This window comes from Oncorhynchus tshawytscha, linkage group LG02, assembly GCF_018296145.1.
Source record: "Oncorhynchus tshawytscha isolate Ot180627B linkage group LG02, Otsh_v2.0, whole genome shotgun sequence".
Classification (NCBI taxonomy): Eukaryota; Metazoa; Chordata; class Actinopteri; order Salmoniformes; family Salmonidae; genus Oncorhynchus; species Oncorhynchus tshawytscha.
The window spans coordinates 55,232,206-55,250,004 of record NC_056430.1 but is presented as its reverse complement, the minus strand read 5'-3'; the positions used below and the strand labels follow the sequence as shown (position 1 = coordinate 55,250,004).

At 44.1% G+C, this 17,799-nt stretch overlaps 1 protein-coding gene across 1 annotated transcript in view; it reads left to right on the top strand.

Moving 5' to 3' along the window:
- The first annotated feature begins 6,291 nt into the window (after positions 1 to 6,291).
- The window catches only part of raly (RALY heterogeneous nuclear ribonucleoprotein), a 161,156-nt gene continuing 149,648 nt past the window's right edge, over positions 6,292 to 17,799 (top strand). Inside the window, exons 1-2 of the mRNA XM_024444889.2 lie at positions 6,292 to 6,373; positions 9,281 to 9,365. The gene's annotated coding sequence lies outside the window, so the exon portion shown is untranslated. The remainder of the gene's footprint in view (positions 6,374 to 9,280; positions 9,366 to 17,799) is intronic.

The following is a 17,799-nucleotide window of genomic DNA, read 5'->3' as shown; positions in this document are numbered from 1 at the left end:
GGCGGATCCTGGCAGACTGGCGGATCCTGGCAGACTGGCGGATCCTGGCTGAATGGCGGATCTAACTGATCCTGGCAGACTGGCGGATCCTGGCAGACTGGCGGATCCTGGCCGACTGGCAGTTCTGGCGGATCCTGGCCGACTGGCGGATCCTGGTCGACTGGCGGATCCTGGCCGACTGGCAGTTCTGGCGGATCCTGGCAGACTGGCGGATCCTGGCAGATCCTGGCAGACTGGCGGATCCTGGCAGACTGGCGGATCCTGGCAGACTGGCGGATCCTGGCAGATCCTGGCTGACTGGCAGATCCTGGCGGATCCTGGCAGACTGGCGGATCCTGGCAGACTGGCGGATCCTGGCAGACTGGCGGATCCTGGCAGACTGGCAGTTCTGGCGGATCCTGGCAGACTGGCGGATCCTGGCAGATCCTGGCAGACTGGCGGATCCTGGCAGACTGGCGGATCCTGGCAGACTGGCGGATCCTGGCAGATCCTGGCTGACTGGCGGATCCTGGCAGACTGGCGGATCCTGGCAGACTGGCGGATCCTGGCAGACTGGCGGATCCTGGCTGAATGGCGGATCTAACTGATCCTGGCAGACTGGCGGATCCTGGCTGACTGGCGGATCCTGGCCGACTGGCAGTTCTGGCGGATCCTGGCCGACTGGCGGATCCTGGCAGACTGGCGGATCCTGGCAGACTGGCGGATCCTGGCAGATCCTGGCCGACTGGCGGATCCTGGTCGACTGGCGGATCCTGGTCGACTGGCGGATCCTGGTCGACTGGCGGATCTGGAAGAGTCTGATTGACTGGCAGATCTGGAAGAGTCTGGTTGACTGGCAGATCTGGAAGAGTCTGGCTGACTGGCAGATCTGGAAGAGTCTGGCTGACTGGCAGATCTGGAAGAGTCTGGCTGACTGGCAGATCTGGAAGAGTCTGGCTGACTGGCAGATCTGGCGGCGCTGGGCAGCCTGGCGGTGCTGGGCAGACTGGCGACGCTAGGCAGACTGGCAGCGCTGGGCAGCCTGGCGGTGCTGGGCAGACTGGCGACGCTAGGCAGACTGGCAGCGCTGGGCAGCCTGGCGGTGCTGGGCAGACTGGCGACGCTAGGCAGACTGGCAGCGCTGGGCAGCCTGGCGGTGCTGGGCAGACTGGCGACGCTAGGCAGACTGGCGACGCTAGGCAGACTGGCGACGCTGGGCAGACTGGCGACGCTGGGCAGACTGGCGACGCTGGGCAGACTGGCGACGCTGGGCAGACTGGCGACGCTGGGCAGACTGGCGACGCTGGGCAGACTGGCGGCGCTGGGCAGACTGGCGACGCTGGGCAGACTGGCGACGCTGGGCAGACTGGCGACGCTGGGCAGACTGGCGACGCTGGGCAGACTGGCGACGCTGGGCAGACTGGCGGCGCTGGGCAGACTGGTGGCGCTGGGCAGACTGGTGGCGCTGGGCAGACTGGTGGCACTGGCGGCGCTGGGCAGACTGGCGGCACTAGCTGCTCCATATAGGCTGACAGCTCTGGCGGCTTCTTACAGACTGACAGCTCTGTCGGCTCCGTGCTGACTGGCTGCTCCTTGCAGCCTGGCAGCTCCTTGCAGACTGACAGCTCCGTGCAGACTGACAGCTCCGTGCAGACTGACAGCTCCTTGCAGACTGACAACTCCTTGCAGACTGGCTGCTCCATGCAGACTGGCTGCTCTATGCAGACTGACATCTCTGGCTGCTTCATGCAGACTGACAGCTCTGGCTGCTCCATGTAGGCTGACAGCTCTGGCGGCTCCGTGCAGACTGGCAGCTCCTTACAGACTGGCAGCTCCTTGCAGACTGGTAGCTCCGTGCAGACTGGCAGCTCCGTGCAGACTGGCAGCTCCGTGCAGACTGGCAGCTCCTTGCAGACTGACAGCTCCTTGCAGACTGACAGCTCCTTGCAGACTGACAGCTCCTTGCAGACTGACAGCTCCTTGCAGACTGGCTGCTCCTTGCAGACTGGCTGCTCTATGCAGACTGACATCTCTGGCTGCTTCATGCAGACTGACAGCTCTGGCTGCTCCATGTAGGCTGACAGTTCTGGCGGCTTCTTACAGACTGGCAGCTCTGGCGGCTCTGTGCAGACTGGCAGCTCCGTGCAGACTGGCAGCTCCGTGCAGACTGGCAGCTCCGTGTAGACTGGCAGCTCCGTGCAGACTGACAGCTCCGTGCAGACTGACAGCTCCGTGCAGACTGACAGCTCCGTGCAGACTGACAGCTCCGTGCAGACTGACAGCTCCGTGCAGACTGACAGCTCCTTGCAGACTGGCAGCTCCTTGCAGACTGGCAGCTCCTTGCAGACTGGCAGCTCCTTACAGACTGGCAGCTCCTTACAGACTGGCAGCTCCTTGTAGACTGGCTGCGCTGAACAGGCGGGAGACTCCGGCCGCGCAGGAGAGGAGAAAGGCTCTGGCTGCGCTGAACAGGCGGGAGACTCCAGCAGCGCTGTAGAGGAGAAAGGCTCCGGCAGCGCTGAACAGGTGGGACGCACTGTAGGCCTGATGCGTGGTGCTGGCACTGGTATGCCGTGCATGCTATGCCAAGCCCACACCTTTCTTTCTACTCTGTCCAATACATCCTCCACACTCTCAGACTCAGCACTCTGCTTCGCCGACAGCTCCAATTCCATCCATGGCTCTGCCCAGGGTCCTTGTCCGTCAAGGATCTCCTCCCAAGTCCATTTATCCAAAGAGTGCAGCCTCTCCCAATGCTGCTGCTGCCTCTGTTGCTTCTCCTGCTGCTGCCTCTGCTCCTGCTGCTGCCTTTGCTGCTGCTGCTGTTGCTCCTGCTGCACCTGTCGCTTCTCCTGCTGCTGCTGTTGCTGCTGCCTCTGTTTACCACGCCGCTTGGTCCTTGGTTGGTGGGTGATTCTGTAACGGTTTTCTAGTGGTGATGAAGGAGAGTCGGACCAAACTGCAGCGTGTCGATTGCGATCCATGTTTAATACAACAAAGAAACACGAACTTACAAAAAACAATAAACGAAACAGCCTATCTGGTGCAAACTAACAGAGAGTACACATAGGACACTAAGGACAATCACCCATGACAAACTCAAAGAATATGGCTGCCTAAATATGGTTCCCAATCAGAGACAACGATAAGCACCTGCCTCTGATTGAGAACCACTCCAGACAGCCATAGACTTTGCTAGACAACCCACTAAGCTACAATCCCAATACCACCACCAAAACCCCAAGACAAACACACCACAATTACAAAAACCCCATGCCACACCCTGGCCTGACCAAATACATAAAGATGAACACAAAATACTTTGACCAGGGCGTGACAGTCATTGCCAACAAAGGGTATATAACAAAGTATTGAGATAAACTTTTGTTATTGACCAAATACTTATTTTCCACCATAATTTGCAAATAAATTCATTAAAAATCCTACAGTGTGATTTTCTGGATTTTTTTTCTCATTTTGTCTGTCATAGTTGAAGTGTACCTATGATGAAAATTACAGGCCTCATCTTTTTAAGTGGGAGAACTTGCACAATCGTGGCTAACTAAATACTTTTTTGCCCCACTGTACTTTTCCTCAGACAAAGCAAAACCTTAAGACTTCATTAATATTAGATTTTGTGCACCAGCTGTTGTTTATAAACATACATAGACCGCTACCCCTTGTCTTACCGGAGGTAGCTGTTCTCTCTTCTATTTTATCCATGTTGTCATTCAGCCACGACTAGGTGAAACATAAGATATTACCGTTTTTAATGTCCAGTTGGTAGGATATTCATGATCGTAGCTCTTCTAATTTGTTATCCAATGATTGTACGTTGGCTAATAAGACTGATGGTAGAGGCAGATGACCCATTCGCTGTCGGATCCTTACAAGGCAGCCCGACCTACATCCTCGATATCTCCATCTCTTTCTCCCGTGAATGACAGGGAATAGGGCCTTGTCGGGTGTCTGAAGTAAATCCTTCGCGTCCGACTCTTTAAAGAAAAAATCTTTGTACAGTACGAGGGGAGTAATATTTTGTTCTGATATCCAGAAGCTCTTTTCGGTCATAAGAGATGGTGGCATTGTCCTATGGCACACTATAGTGTGTCATAAGACTATTAGTGTTTGATATAGACTCGGTGCTTAGTGGAATCCTTTCGACAAACTGCTCCTATATCACTGTTAAAAGTTGTGTGATGTGTACATCCATCATGCCATACATCTTATATTTTCATGTTAGGCCACCTTAAGGCATATTTTTTTGTTTCAGTCCTAAGACCAGAGGCTTGGCTAACACTGTCACAGTGTACATTTCAACAGAAACACCAAGACAAGTAAAGTTAATGTCACGCCCTGGTCTAAGTATTTTGTGTTTTTCTTCATGTATTGGGTCAGGCCAGGGTGTGGCATGGGGTTTTTGTATTGTGGTGTGTTTTGTCTTGGGGTTTTGGTGTGTATGTATTGGGATTGTAGCTAGTGGGGTTATCTAGCAAAGTCTATGGCTGTCTGGAGTGGTTCTCAATCAGAGGCAGGTGTTTATCGTTGTCTCTGATTGGGAACCATATTTAGGCAGCCATATTCTTTGAGTTTGTCGTGGGTGATTGTCCTTAGTGTCCTGGTTCCTGTCGCTGTGTTAGTTGACACAAGTATAGGCTGTTTCGGTTTTCGTTACGTTTATTTGTTTTGTAGTGTTTGTAATTGATTCGTGTTTACGTTTTGTTGATTTAACATGGATCGCAATCTACACGCTGCATTTTGGTCCGACTCTCCTTCACACCTAGAAAACCGTAACAGTTAAACAGTTGAGTAAGCCTGTGAGATTTTACATCCACACATGGATAACATGCCCTTAATTCTGGCTGTGCATGTCTCTGACTGGCATGGCCCTTTGCTGACCTCCCCTTGCCTGGTATGGGCGGTGCGTGCGTGGCTGTGCACACACCCGTGTGTACGTGTGGGTTGATGCAAGAGAGACGAATAGGGCACTGTAGAGCTAGACACTGCTGTAAGATGAGAGCATCTTTTGCGGTCTGAACACTGAGAAAATAAACCCTGGGCAGCCAGACTGCTAACCATAGCCACAGAAAGTAGGAGTGCTGCAGCACACCCTGAAAAAAAATCTAAACCCCCCCCCCAAACTACTTTCCGTGGCTATGCTGCTAACACTACTGTTTCGGGGTAGTGTTAGACACTCCCATCAGCAGCTCGCTGCAACGCCAAGGAGCACTGGCCCTCAGTTCACTCTGCACAAAACCTTAGCAGCATGGAGGACCATGCCAATGGATTTAAACTGCACTGAACTAATTTCAAATATCTTGTAATCTCTGTGCAGAGCTATAGTTGAGTGGTAGCACTCCTAGCACAGTCCCATGCAATTATTCCCACTGGTGACCAAGGTTCAATCCTCTGGTTGATCACCCTTCCCACTGTACCCTCTTCTGATTTTCATACTATCTCAATAAAATGTCAAAAAACATATATTCTCCAATCGATTATAGCCCATAAATGGACAATTGAGTTGGTGTATTTCAGTTACTGCACCATTTGATTAAAAGTGCCCGAAAACAGCCAACACAGTACATGATCGTTTACTTAGATTTGTGTGAAATTGTTAGATATTACTTGTTAGATATTGCTGGACTATCGAACTAGAAGAGCAAGCATTTTGCTACATCAACAATAACATCTGCTAAACACGTGTATGTGACCAATACATTTTGATTTGATCCTAAAATTGCATATTAGAATAGACTGCAGTCATTCACTGATTCAGTGATGGTCGACCAAGATCAGGATTATAGCTGTATAAAGTTATGTCCCTCTTAAGTATTCACATGGTAATGGCAGGTACAGTGCAATTACAGTGTATAATTGTTACATTACCTGTTCGTAACAATACAAACTAAATATAAACATTACATTTGTAAAACAACTCAAATCAATTCCGTTGAAAAATGAGATTATGCAAGCCACTAACAGGTAGGATAACAGTGCTAAGCACAAACAAATTACAACATTACATTGTACCTCAGCAGTCAGCTGCAGTCATTCGAATTGTGATTTGTGTTTACACAATTTGAAATGGGAAACAAAGTAAAAAATGTTATTTCATATAAATGATTATCAACATTTCACATGGTTTTCATGGGGGTGAATAGTCTTTGCCTTAATCATGCGGTGGGAATGGAACTTCCAGTGCACTGTGCAGAGACAGATCCCTTGTTTCCACCCCTATGGTAAATAAATGGTTTGCTCCATGCAGATAGTGGCTCTTTGCTGAATTTCACTACAGTCGGTGCTTGCCTTGCTGCCGTGACAGTACTGTACCTTTTTCTGCGTCTGTTGATCTCTTATTGCTCTTTGAATAATTTTACTCTTGAAATTTTCCTTGGTGAGTAATTTCTTCCTCTCTTACCTTTTCTTTTTTTCTTATTTTTCTCTATTTTTGTTCCTCTTTATTTTGTTATATTTTTCCATTTCAGTGCCTCAATTCTCACAGATTTTTAAATTTTTTAAATGCATTTTGACTTTTGGATAGCTCGCAATTGACTTATAATTACAGTGTCCGAGGAAAGAATGTACATGTCTTTACTCTCTTACAAAATGTGTATTACGAATAGGATATATAGCCTATCTATGTGTTGGGAGGAATTTATATTTCCAATACTCAGCTATCTGTTTTCATGTTCTCTATTTTACTCCCGAATGACTATCATTGATTTTTGGTGTGCAGGTTTTTCTAAGCCTACAAAAAGTAACCCAATGACACACTGACCAGGTATAAAATGTTTTTTTGTTATTCGTCTGGCGTATCTCCGTTTGAGGTTATTAACCATTTTTCTTTTGAATATGTGGGGAATATAATAATTTTGTGCAACAATATTGAGATGTCCTGAATACATTAGTCCCCGTTCAGCATGCCCATGCCTACACCATTATCTAAATGTTATGAAATACCTTTCCCCGTTATGTTAGAATAATAAATACTTTTTAAGATGATATATATATATATATATATATTATTTTTATCGCTATTTTCATTAAAGTAGTTCATGCAGCCAAATATGCGTGTGGCTCAACGTGAAAGTTTAAATGCAAAATTAACATAAGGCATTAACGACTTCTTATTTATGTATTGTGTTCTTATATAGAACGTTCCATTGTACTTTGACTGATAGCATAGTGAAAAACAAAAAAACTAACCAAGAAACCATTTTCTCCAAACATGATGGCTAGAATTTCATAAGGTTTCCCTCATAGAACAAATTTCACCAACAGTCCAAATAGTTCATGTCAATACAATACTAATGATCCGACACTGCAGATAGGCTATTCATGCAGCTGACTGATGACACAGGGCAATGAGAAAGCTTAGCCCGAAGACAGCAATGGTATTTGCAGATCTGTCATCATCATTATTTAGTGTTTTACCCTAATGCATCTATTATTTGTGGATGCTGTGCTGTCAAATGTTTTGTGCTCCACCTCTGCCCTGATAGAATGTCTTTCCCTTCAACTGGCGGTAACCCCATGCTTCTATAGGGTTATCCATCAAAAATACATAATTACAATGTAATGTATGAAGCAAGAGCAGAGATGGACCTATTGAATTATAGCAGAAGCATTCATTTGTGGACGTGACGGAAGGGCAAACATTCTAGGGTCATTTTTTTAACGGAAAATGTATCATTATTTAGCTACCTCTGCATTATCAGTATCTGTCACTATAATGTATTTACAAAGGCGTTGCAACTGCTTAACCCCATCCTGACCAATTCAGTACCAGTATGAAAATAACAGACCTGGGTCCAAAAAGTATTCATTTTCTTTCAAGTACTTTACCTGCTTTTAATCATGCTTTAGTTGCGCTTTAGTTGTTGAATGGAATAGTCCCAAAAGTGCAAACTCCCTTCTGGCAGGTTCAATCAAATGCTCAAAGTGCTTGAAAGAAAACAAATACTTTTTGGACCCAGGTCTGAAAAACATGAAACTGTTGAATGACTGTTTCTGAGAGTGGGACGCCTTCTTGAAGTCCATCTGAGCTAAACTTGTTTAAATATAAGTCAAGGTGTTTTAATGTAGGGCTTAATTTTGGGCCAGGGAATGCTTCAGCCTATGCATGGAATGCTTTTAAAATGACTCAGACATACTGGTACAGAAATACTCCCGTAGATATGCATCACGTAGCTTATCATTCCAAGTCTTCTTCTCTTAAGTCTGTTAATTGCTAAGCCTCTCGTTGACTGAGGAAGATTCCCATTAAGAGTGAGTAAAGTGCCTGCATCCCAAGTCCAATTTTAATCAAAGAAATGTAGTCTTACTGAATATGGCATGAACAACCAAAATGGTTCTGAGAAGATAAACCAAACTTTTGAGTTAATTGACTAGATAATTAATTTAAGCACTCCATGAGACAAATGTGTTTTCACATAAAACTGAATGACAGATTTTGTATTTTTGACCGTCATTTTTCCAGCAGTAATGTTCACTGTCACCGGGGACAGAAGTGTTAAAATCTCTGTGAAAGCATAACAGAAGTATAGCAACCGTGTGAAGTGTAAGGGAATTTTAAATGGAAAGCTCAGGTGTATTGCCTTAGGCAAGAGCAGGCTGCCACTTCTTTGCAGGGGTCTGGGCTGAAAATGACAGGTGTTTGATCCTTTGATCTTCAGCAGGTTCTTCCAGGAGCTAACTCCAATTCACGTTGTAGAGAAAGTATGTCTTCTATAGTGTGCAAAATCCAGTGGGTAGTAACTTTTTTTCTTAAGCACGATGATCGAATATTTTCAACATCGAGCATGTGTTATGATACGGCCATGTTTTGAGGAGCATGGTTGGGTTCTGGACAGACCAGACCTCAATCTTTGATCAACAGTAATCCTATGGGTTACCTTCGAGCTTTGGAAAACACGAGTCCCCAGATCACTTGTTTCTAACCAACATACATTGCAGTAGCCTATTAGTAAGAAACTACCGTTATCTCACAGTGAACTGATTTTTCACCAAAAGATGTTGCCTAACTATCTTTTCCCTGTTGAACGCCATCAAGACATGCAACATATCCTCTTTAAATAGGACAGAATATTGGCACATACGGGGGGTATCATACAATATTTGCAATGTAAAGCTCTGTAGGGAATAATATTTTATCATCCAGATGCTGCATCAGTAATCCTGGACTCCCTAATTGAATCCACAGGGTGTTTTTAGTGATAAGGTCTCAGGTGAGCCTCTGCTGCGACAGGTTACGTCTCTGTAGTGAAATCACTCTGCTTATCATGCTTCTTTTAAATTGCAGGATTCCATTGTACAGTCCCGGGCTGAGAGCACTGGGACCAAGCATCTAGTATCAGACCTCCTCGTTACCTGGTCAGAGTAGACAGGTATGTGCAGTGGCTTTAATAACCAATACAGTATTAGGAACCTAACAATAGTCTGAGCAGTGATGTATTGAACATTTAGGAAAGATGTCATATGTTGGTTGTTATCTGGTCGGATAAGCAGATTTACAACCAGTTTAAGTATTTTCGGGTTGCTCAAATTGTTTTTGCAAAATAGTGTACAACTAGTATACAACTGGGCCATGTTGCCATACTGACGTCCTGTTTTGGCCGCTAAGATGCTGTCACCAAATGTTCTATGACAATAACACTCACATTTTCATTGTAACTGGAATGAAATTGTCCAACATGGCAGCAATGGAGGAAGTGCATGAAGATGGCTGCCTCATGCACTTACCACAAATGCCTCGTTTGCCATATTTCTCTACGTTACTCTTTCTTTGTATCGGCATTAGCATGATGCCTATTCTAGCTCCAAGACAGCAGCAATTTTAAAAAGTATATTGTGTTAATTTATTGGTGCATTGAACCATGTCGCACCCCATAGTTTAAAGACTATGTGGTAAAAACAATGACATCATATAGTATCTGTGCTCTGTCATCTTTATACATGTTCGCCATTGAAATATAACATTTGTTACAATGTAACAGTAGGTTATACCAGCTATAAGGACTAGCCTTTTGAAAATAATTTGAATGTTCTATATGGTCCTGTCGTATGACTGGTGGCAATACTTAGACTGGACACCCCCATTTTATGTTAAAACTACACTGGTCATGGTGTTGATATTTTTGGCATTAAAACAAAACTAAATGGAGTAAATATCCAACTCTCAGAGTTACTCCAATTGCCATTTTAGTATTTTCAGTGTTGTTTTTAATGAACTCCCTTGTCATTGTAAACTTTTTTGTTGTGAATTAACAATCAAGCAGAGAACATTCCTCTTTCAGTTTAGTTAATTTGAGTTATAAGGATGTACATGTTTATTTGAATATTTCACATTAAGGTGGTTTGAAATTTCTGGAAGCCAACATGCAGGAAGATATCCAGCTCTTCTATATAATTTACAAGCAATCAGAATGCCTGTCAAATTAAGGATGAAATGGCGTACATGAAGACTACCTACAGCATGTAAACTGGAACAGCAATCTTACCAATGATTGCTATAAATACAACCACTTACAGATTGGATTAGTTTAGAAATATGCATGTTTCTTATCTGTGTGTAGCATAAGATCAAAAACAATCAATGTACATGCGGAAACACATAATGAAACAAACAATTAAACAAATCAACAAGGCATGCTGGGAAATATTAGGCCCCTCCCACATTTGTGGATAACTCCATAGATTTAACTCCCTTGCCCAATTCCAAATCGGCCCCTAGATCCTACACTTTATGCAATTGTGGAGATCTGAGACGATTTGACAGGTGAAACCTTCACCTAGCCTATCAGAGGACAAGGTTATCAAATCAAATGTATTTGTCACATACACATGGTTAGCAGATGTTAATGCGAGTGTAGCGAAATGCTTGTGCTTCTAGTTCTGACAATGCAGTAATAACCAACGAGTAATCTAACCTAACAATTCCAAAACTACTACCTTATACACACACAAGTGTAAAGGGATAAAGAATATGTACATAAAGATATATGAATGAGTGATGGTACAGAACGGCATAGGCAAAATGCAGTAGATGGTATCAAGTACAGTATACACATATGACATGAGTAATGTAGGGTATGTAAACAAAGTGGCATAGTTTAAAGTGGCTAGAGATTCATGTATTACATAAAGATGCAGTAGATGATATAGGGTACAGTATATACATCAAATCAAATTTATTTATATAGCCCTTCGTACATCAGCTGATATCTCAAAGTGCTGTACAGAAACCCAGCCTAAAACCCCAAACAGCAAGCAATGCAGGTGTAGAAGCACGGTGGCTAGGAAAAACTCCCTAGAAAAGGCCAAAACCTAGGAAGAAACCTAGAGAGGAACCAGGCTATGTGGGGTGGCCAGTCCTCTTCTTGCTGTGCCGGGTGGAGATTATAACAGAACATGGCCAAGATGTTCAAATGTTCATAAATGACCAGCATGGTCAAATAATAATAATCACAGGCAGAACAGTTGAAACTGGAGCAGCAGCACAGCCAGGTGGACTCGGGATAGCAAGGAGTCATCATGTCAGGTAGTCCTGAGGCATGGTCCTAGGGCTCAGGTCCTCCGAGAGAGAGAAAGAAAGAGAGAAAGAGAGCATACTTACTTAAATTCACACAGGACACAGGATAGGACAGGAGAAGTACTCCAGATATAACAAACTGACCCTAGCCCCCCGACACAAACTACTACACCATAAATACTGGAGGCTGAGACAGGAGGGGTCAGGAGACACTGTGGCTGTGGCCCCCCGAGGACACTGCCAAACAGGAAGGATATAACCCCACCCACTTTGCCAAAGCACAGCCCCCACATCACTAGAGGGATATCTTCAACCACCAACTTACCATCATGAGACAAGGCCGTGTATAGCCCACAAAGATCTCCGCCACGCCATACATATACATATGAGATGAGTAATGTAGGGTATGTAAACATTATATTAAGTAGCATTGTTTAAAGTGGCTAGTGATATATTTTACATCAATTCCCATTATTAAAGTGGCTGGAGTTGAGTGAGTGTGTTGGCAGCAGCCACTCAATGTTAGTGGTGGCTGTTTAACAGTCTGATGGCCTTGAAATAGAAGCTGTTTTTCAGTCTCTCGGTCCCTGCTTTGATGCACCTGTACTTACCTCGCCTTACCTCGGTTGTTGTTGTCCTTGATGATCTTTATGGTCTTCCTGTGACATCGGGTGGTGTAGCTGTCCTGGAGGGCAGGTAGTTTGCCGCCGGTGATGCGTTGTGCAGACCTCACTACCCTCTGGAGAGCCTTACGGTTGTGGACGGAGCAGTTGCCGTACCAGGAGGTGATACAGCCCGACAGGGTGCTCTCGATTGTGCATCTGTAGAAGTTTGTGAGTGCTTTTGGTGACAAGCCAAATTTCTTCAGCCTCCTGAGGTTGAAGAGGCGCTGCTGCGCCTCTGGACCAATTCAGTTTGTCCGTGATGTGTACACCGAGGAACTTAAAACTAACTACCCTCTCCACTACTGTCCCATCGATGTGGATAGGGGGGTGCTCCCTCTACTGTTTCCTGAAGTCCACAATCATCTCCTTTGTTTTGTTATTTTCCTGACACCACACTCCGAGGGCCCTCACCTCCTCCCTGTAGGCCATCTCGTCGTTGTTGGTAATCAAGCCTACCACTATTGTGTCGTCCGCAAACTTGATGATTGAGTTGGAGGCGTGCATGGCCACGCAGTCATGGGTGAACAGGGAGTACAGGAGAGGGCTCAGAACGCACTGTTGAGGATCAGCGGGTGGAGATGTTGTTACCTACCCTCACCACCTGGGGGCGGCCCGTCAGGAAGTCCAGTACCCAGTTGCACAGGGCGGGGTCGAGACCCAGGGTCTCGAGCTTGATGACGAGCTTGGAGGGTACTATGATGTTCAATGCTGAGCTGTAGTCGATGAACAGCATTCTCACATAGGTATTCCTCTTGTCCAGATGGGTTAGGGCAGTGTGGAGTGTGGTTGAGATTGCATCGTCTGTGGACCTATTTGGGCGGTAAGCAAATTGGAGTGGGTCTAGGGTGTCTGGTAGGGTGGAGGTGATATGGTCCTTGACTAGTCTCTCAAAGCACTTTATGATGACAGAAGTGAGTGCTACGGGGCAGTAGTCGTTTAGCTCAGTTACCTTAGCTTTCTTGGGAACAGGGACAATGGTGGCCCTCTTGAAGCATGTTTGAACATCAGAACATCCGTAAAGACACCAGCCAGCTGGTCTGTGCATGCTCTGAGGACGCCGCTGGGGATGCAGTCTGGGCCTGCAACCTTGCGAGGATTAACATGGCTGCAGTGAAGTAGAGTCCGCAGGTTTTGGTAGCGGGCCGTGAGTGGCACTGTATTGTATTGTCAAATCCTCACAGATCTCCACAAGTGCATATGGTGTAGGGTCTAGGGGTCGATTTGGGATTGGGTTCCTGTCTCTGGTTACTCTTATTAATGGAGTAAAAACTACTCCTTCCAGTTATCAACACTAACTCCAGGGAGCGTATCACTCTGCTGAAGATATTTCCCAATCGAGTCAATTTAACCCATATTTTTTTTATCACTGTGATTTGTACTATCCTTGATTTACTGTGCATATTGATTGCTCTCGACCAAATAAAACAAGGAATATATTAAATAAATTCTCCTAGCTCAGACACATCCCCTCACATTTCTGTAATACTGAATACAGGATTATTTGGTCACACTTTACATAATGTATAATTGTTACATTGACAATATTGTTCCTTCAATTTATTTAAGTAATTGTAATGTGACAACATGTACTATGTAACAACATAATACAATGGTGTAATTACAGAGTTGCTACAAAGGCATAAGAGCAATTCATGTAACTGGACACAATAGTTAAGAACACCATTTAATTTCTTCCTATGAGTCGTTTCCTGTATCAAAGTTTGCCACGTGCAACATACCTCAGGTTGATAATTTGACCCACCTGTCCTATCCAATTACATAATTGAAGAACAAATTACACACACACACACACACACACACGTATATATACAGTGGGGAGAACAAGTATTTGATACACTGCCGATTTTGCAGGTTTTCCTACTTACAAAGGATGTAGAGGCCTGTAATTCTTATCATAGGTACACTTCAACTGTGAGAGACAGAATCTAAAACAAAAATCCAGAAAATCACATTGTATGATTTTTAAGTAATTAATTAGCATTTTATTGCATGACATAAGTATTTGATCACCTACCAACCAGTAAGAAATCCGTTTCTCACAGTCCTGTTAGTTTTTCTTTAAGAAGCCCTCCTGTTCTCCACTCATTACCTGTATTAACTGCACCTGTTTGAACTCGTTACCTGTATAAAATACACCTGTCCACACACTCATTCAAACAGACTCCAACCTCTCCACAATGGCCAAGACCAGAGAGCTGTGTAAGGACATCAGGGATAAAATTGTAGACCTGCACAAGGCTGGGATGGGCTACAGGACAATAGGCAAGCAGCTTGGTGAGAAGGCAACAACTGTTGGCGCAATTATTGGAAAATGGAAGAAGTTCAAGATGATGGTCAATCATCCTTGGTCTGGGGCTCCATGCAAGATCTCACCTCGTGGGGCATCAATGATCACGAGGAAGGTGAGGGATCAGCCCAGAACTACACAGCAGGACCTAGTCACTGACCTGAAGAGACCTAGGACCACAGTCTCAAAGAAAATCATTAGTAACACACTACGCCGTCATATTTTAAAATCCTGCAGCGCACGCAAGGGCCCCCTGCTCAAGCTAGCGCATGTCCAGGTCCGTCTGAAGTTTGCCAATGACCATCTGGATGATCCAGAGGAGGAATTGGAGAAGGTCATGTGGTCTGATGAGACAAAAATAGAGCTTTTTGGTCTAAACTCCACTCGCCGTGTTTGGAGGAAGAAGAAGGATGAGTCCAACCCCAAGAACACCATCCCAACCGTGAAGCATGGAGGTGGAAACATCATTCTTTGGGAATGCTTTTCTGCAAAGGGGACAGGATGACTGCACCATATTGAGGGGAGGATGGATGGGGCCATGTATCACGAGATCTTGGCCAACAACCTCCTTCCCTCAGTAAGAGCATTGAAGATGGGTCGTGGCTGGGTCTTCCAACACGACCCGAAACACACAGCCAGGGCAACTAAGGAGTGGCTCCGTAAGAAGCATCTCAAGGTCCTGGAGTGGCCTAGCCAGTCTCCAGACCTGAACCCAATAGAAAATCTTTGGAAGGAGCTGAAAGTCTGTTTTGCCCAGCGACAGCCCCGAAACCTGAAGGATCTGGAGAAGGTCTGTATGGAGGAGTGGGCCAAAATCCCTGCTGCAGTGTGTGCAAACCTGGTCAAGAACTACAGGAAACGTATGATCTCTGTAATTGCAAACAAATGTTTCTGTACCAAATATTAAGTTCTGCTTTTCTGATGTATCAAATACTTATGTCATGCAATAAAATGCAAATTAATTATTTAAAAATCATATGTGATTTTCTGGATTTTTGTCTCTCGCAGTTGAAGTGTACCTATGACAAAAATTACAGACCTCTACATGCTTTGTAAGTAGGAAAACCTGCAAAATCGGCAGTGTATCAAATACTTGTTCTCCCCACTGTATATATACAGTACCAGTCAAAAGTTGACTCATTGTTTGGGTTTTCCTTTAATTTTACTATTTTCTACATTTTTCTACATTGTAGAATAATAATGAAGACATGAAGACCATTAAATATCACATACTGTATGGAATCAGATAGTAACCAAAAATCTGTTAATCAAATCGAAATGTATTTTATATTTGAGATTCTTCAAAAGAGCCACCCTTTGCCTTGATGACAACTTTGCACACTCTTGGCATTCTCTCAACAAACTTCATGAGGTAGTCACCTGGAATACATTTCAAATAACAGGTGCGCCTTGTTAAAAGCTCATTTGTGGAGTCGAAAAAACAGCAAGCTCTACTACCGGAGAGCCCTTCTTTGTCTACACCCATTCAGCATCATTCACACACTCTTAAGCTTTAGCCCCTCCCATCTCTTTAAGGGTTGATCTGAGCGTTCTTTAGTAACAACAGAAGTTAATTCTTAGGGCCGCAATCCCGTTAACGGGATGATATGACAACAGCCAGTGAAAGTGCAGGGCGCCAAATAAAAAAAAACCTGAAATCTCATAATTAAAATTCCTCAAACATACATGTATCTTATGCCGTTTTAAAGGTAATCTTGTTGTTAATCCCACCACAGTGTCTGATTTCAAATAGGCTTTACAGTGAAAGCACCACAAACGATTATGTTAGGTCACCACCAAGCCACAGAAAAACACAGCCATTTTTCCAGCCAAAGAGAGGAGTCACAAAAAGCACAAATAGAGATAAAATGAATCACTAACCTTGAATTATCTTCATCAGATGACACTCATAGGACTTCATGTTACACAATACATGTATGTTTTGTTTGATAAAGTTCATATTTATATAAAGAAATGTGAGTTTACATTGGCGTGTTGCGTTCACTAGTTCCAAAAACATCCAGTGATTTTGCATAGCCACATCGATTCAACAAAAATTCTCATCATAAATGTAGATGATAATACAAGTTATACTCATGGAATTATAGATATACCTCTCCTTAATGCAAACGATGAGAAGGCGCTAATAAATTCAATTTTCCGCCATGTTGGAGTCAACAGAAACCAGAAATCACATTATAAATATTCCCTTACCTTTGATGATCTTCAATAGAATACACTCCCAGGAATCCTAGTTCCACAATAAATGCTTGATATGTTCGATAATGTCCATTATTTATGTCCAAGTAGCTGTTTTCGTTAGCTCGTTATGTACACATATCCAAACGCTCGTGCTTGTCCAGCCGAACGTCGGACAAAAACTTTATTAAGTTATATTACAGGTCGAAGAAACATTTCAAACTAAGTATAGAATCAATCTTTAGGGTGTTGTTATCATAAATCTTCAATAAAGTTCCAACCGGAGAATTCCTTTCTGTCTAGAGAAGCAATGGAACGCAGGTCGATAATCATGTGGAATGCACGTGACCATAAAATGGCTCTCTGCCAGTAACCTGACTCAGTCAGCTCTTATTCAGGCCAACAACACAGTAGAAGCCTCATTCAAGTTTCTAAAGACGGTTGACATTAGTGGAAGCCCTAGGAAGTGCAACTTCATCCATATCTCAATGTGAATTCAATAGGGCCTGCGTTGAAAATCGACCAACCTCAGATTTCTGTTTGGATTTCACTTCCTGTTCAGATTTCTTCTCAGGTTTTTGTCTGCCATGTGAGTTCTGTTATACTCAGACATCATTCAAACAGTTTTAGAAACTTCAGAGTGTTTTCTATCCAATACTACTACTACTAATAATAATATGCATATATTAGCAACTGAGACTGAGGAGCAGGCCGTTTTCTCTGGGCACCTTTTATCCAAGCTACTCAATACTGCCCCTGCAGCCATAAGAAGTTTTAAATCAAATCAAATCAAATCAAATTTATTTATATAGCCCTTCGTACATCAGCTGATATCTCAAAGTGCTGTACAGAAACCCAGCCTAAAACCCCAAACAGCAAGCAATGCAGGTGTAGAAGCACCCCTGTAAAGGCCATTATTTTAAATAGCTACAGTTGAAGTCGGAAGTTTACATGCACCATAGCCAAATACATTTACAATCAGTTTTTCACAATTCCTGATATTCAATCCCCGTCTTAGGTCAGTTAAGATCACCACTTCATTTTAAGAATGTGAAATGTCAGAATAATAGTAGAGAGAATGATTTATTTCATCACCTTCCCAGTGGGTCAGAAGTTTA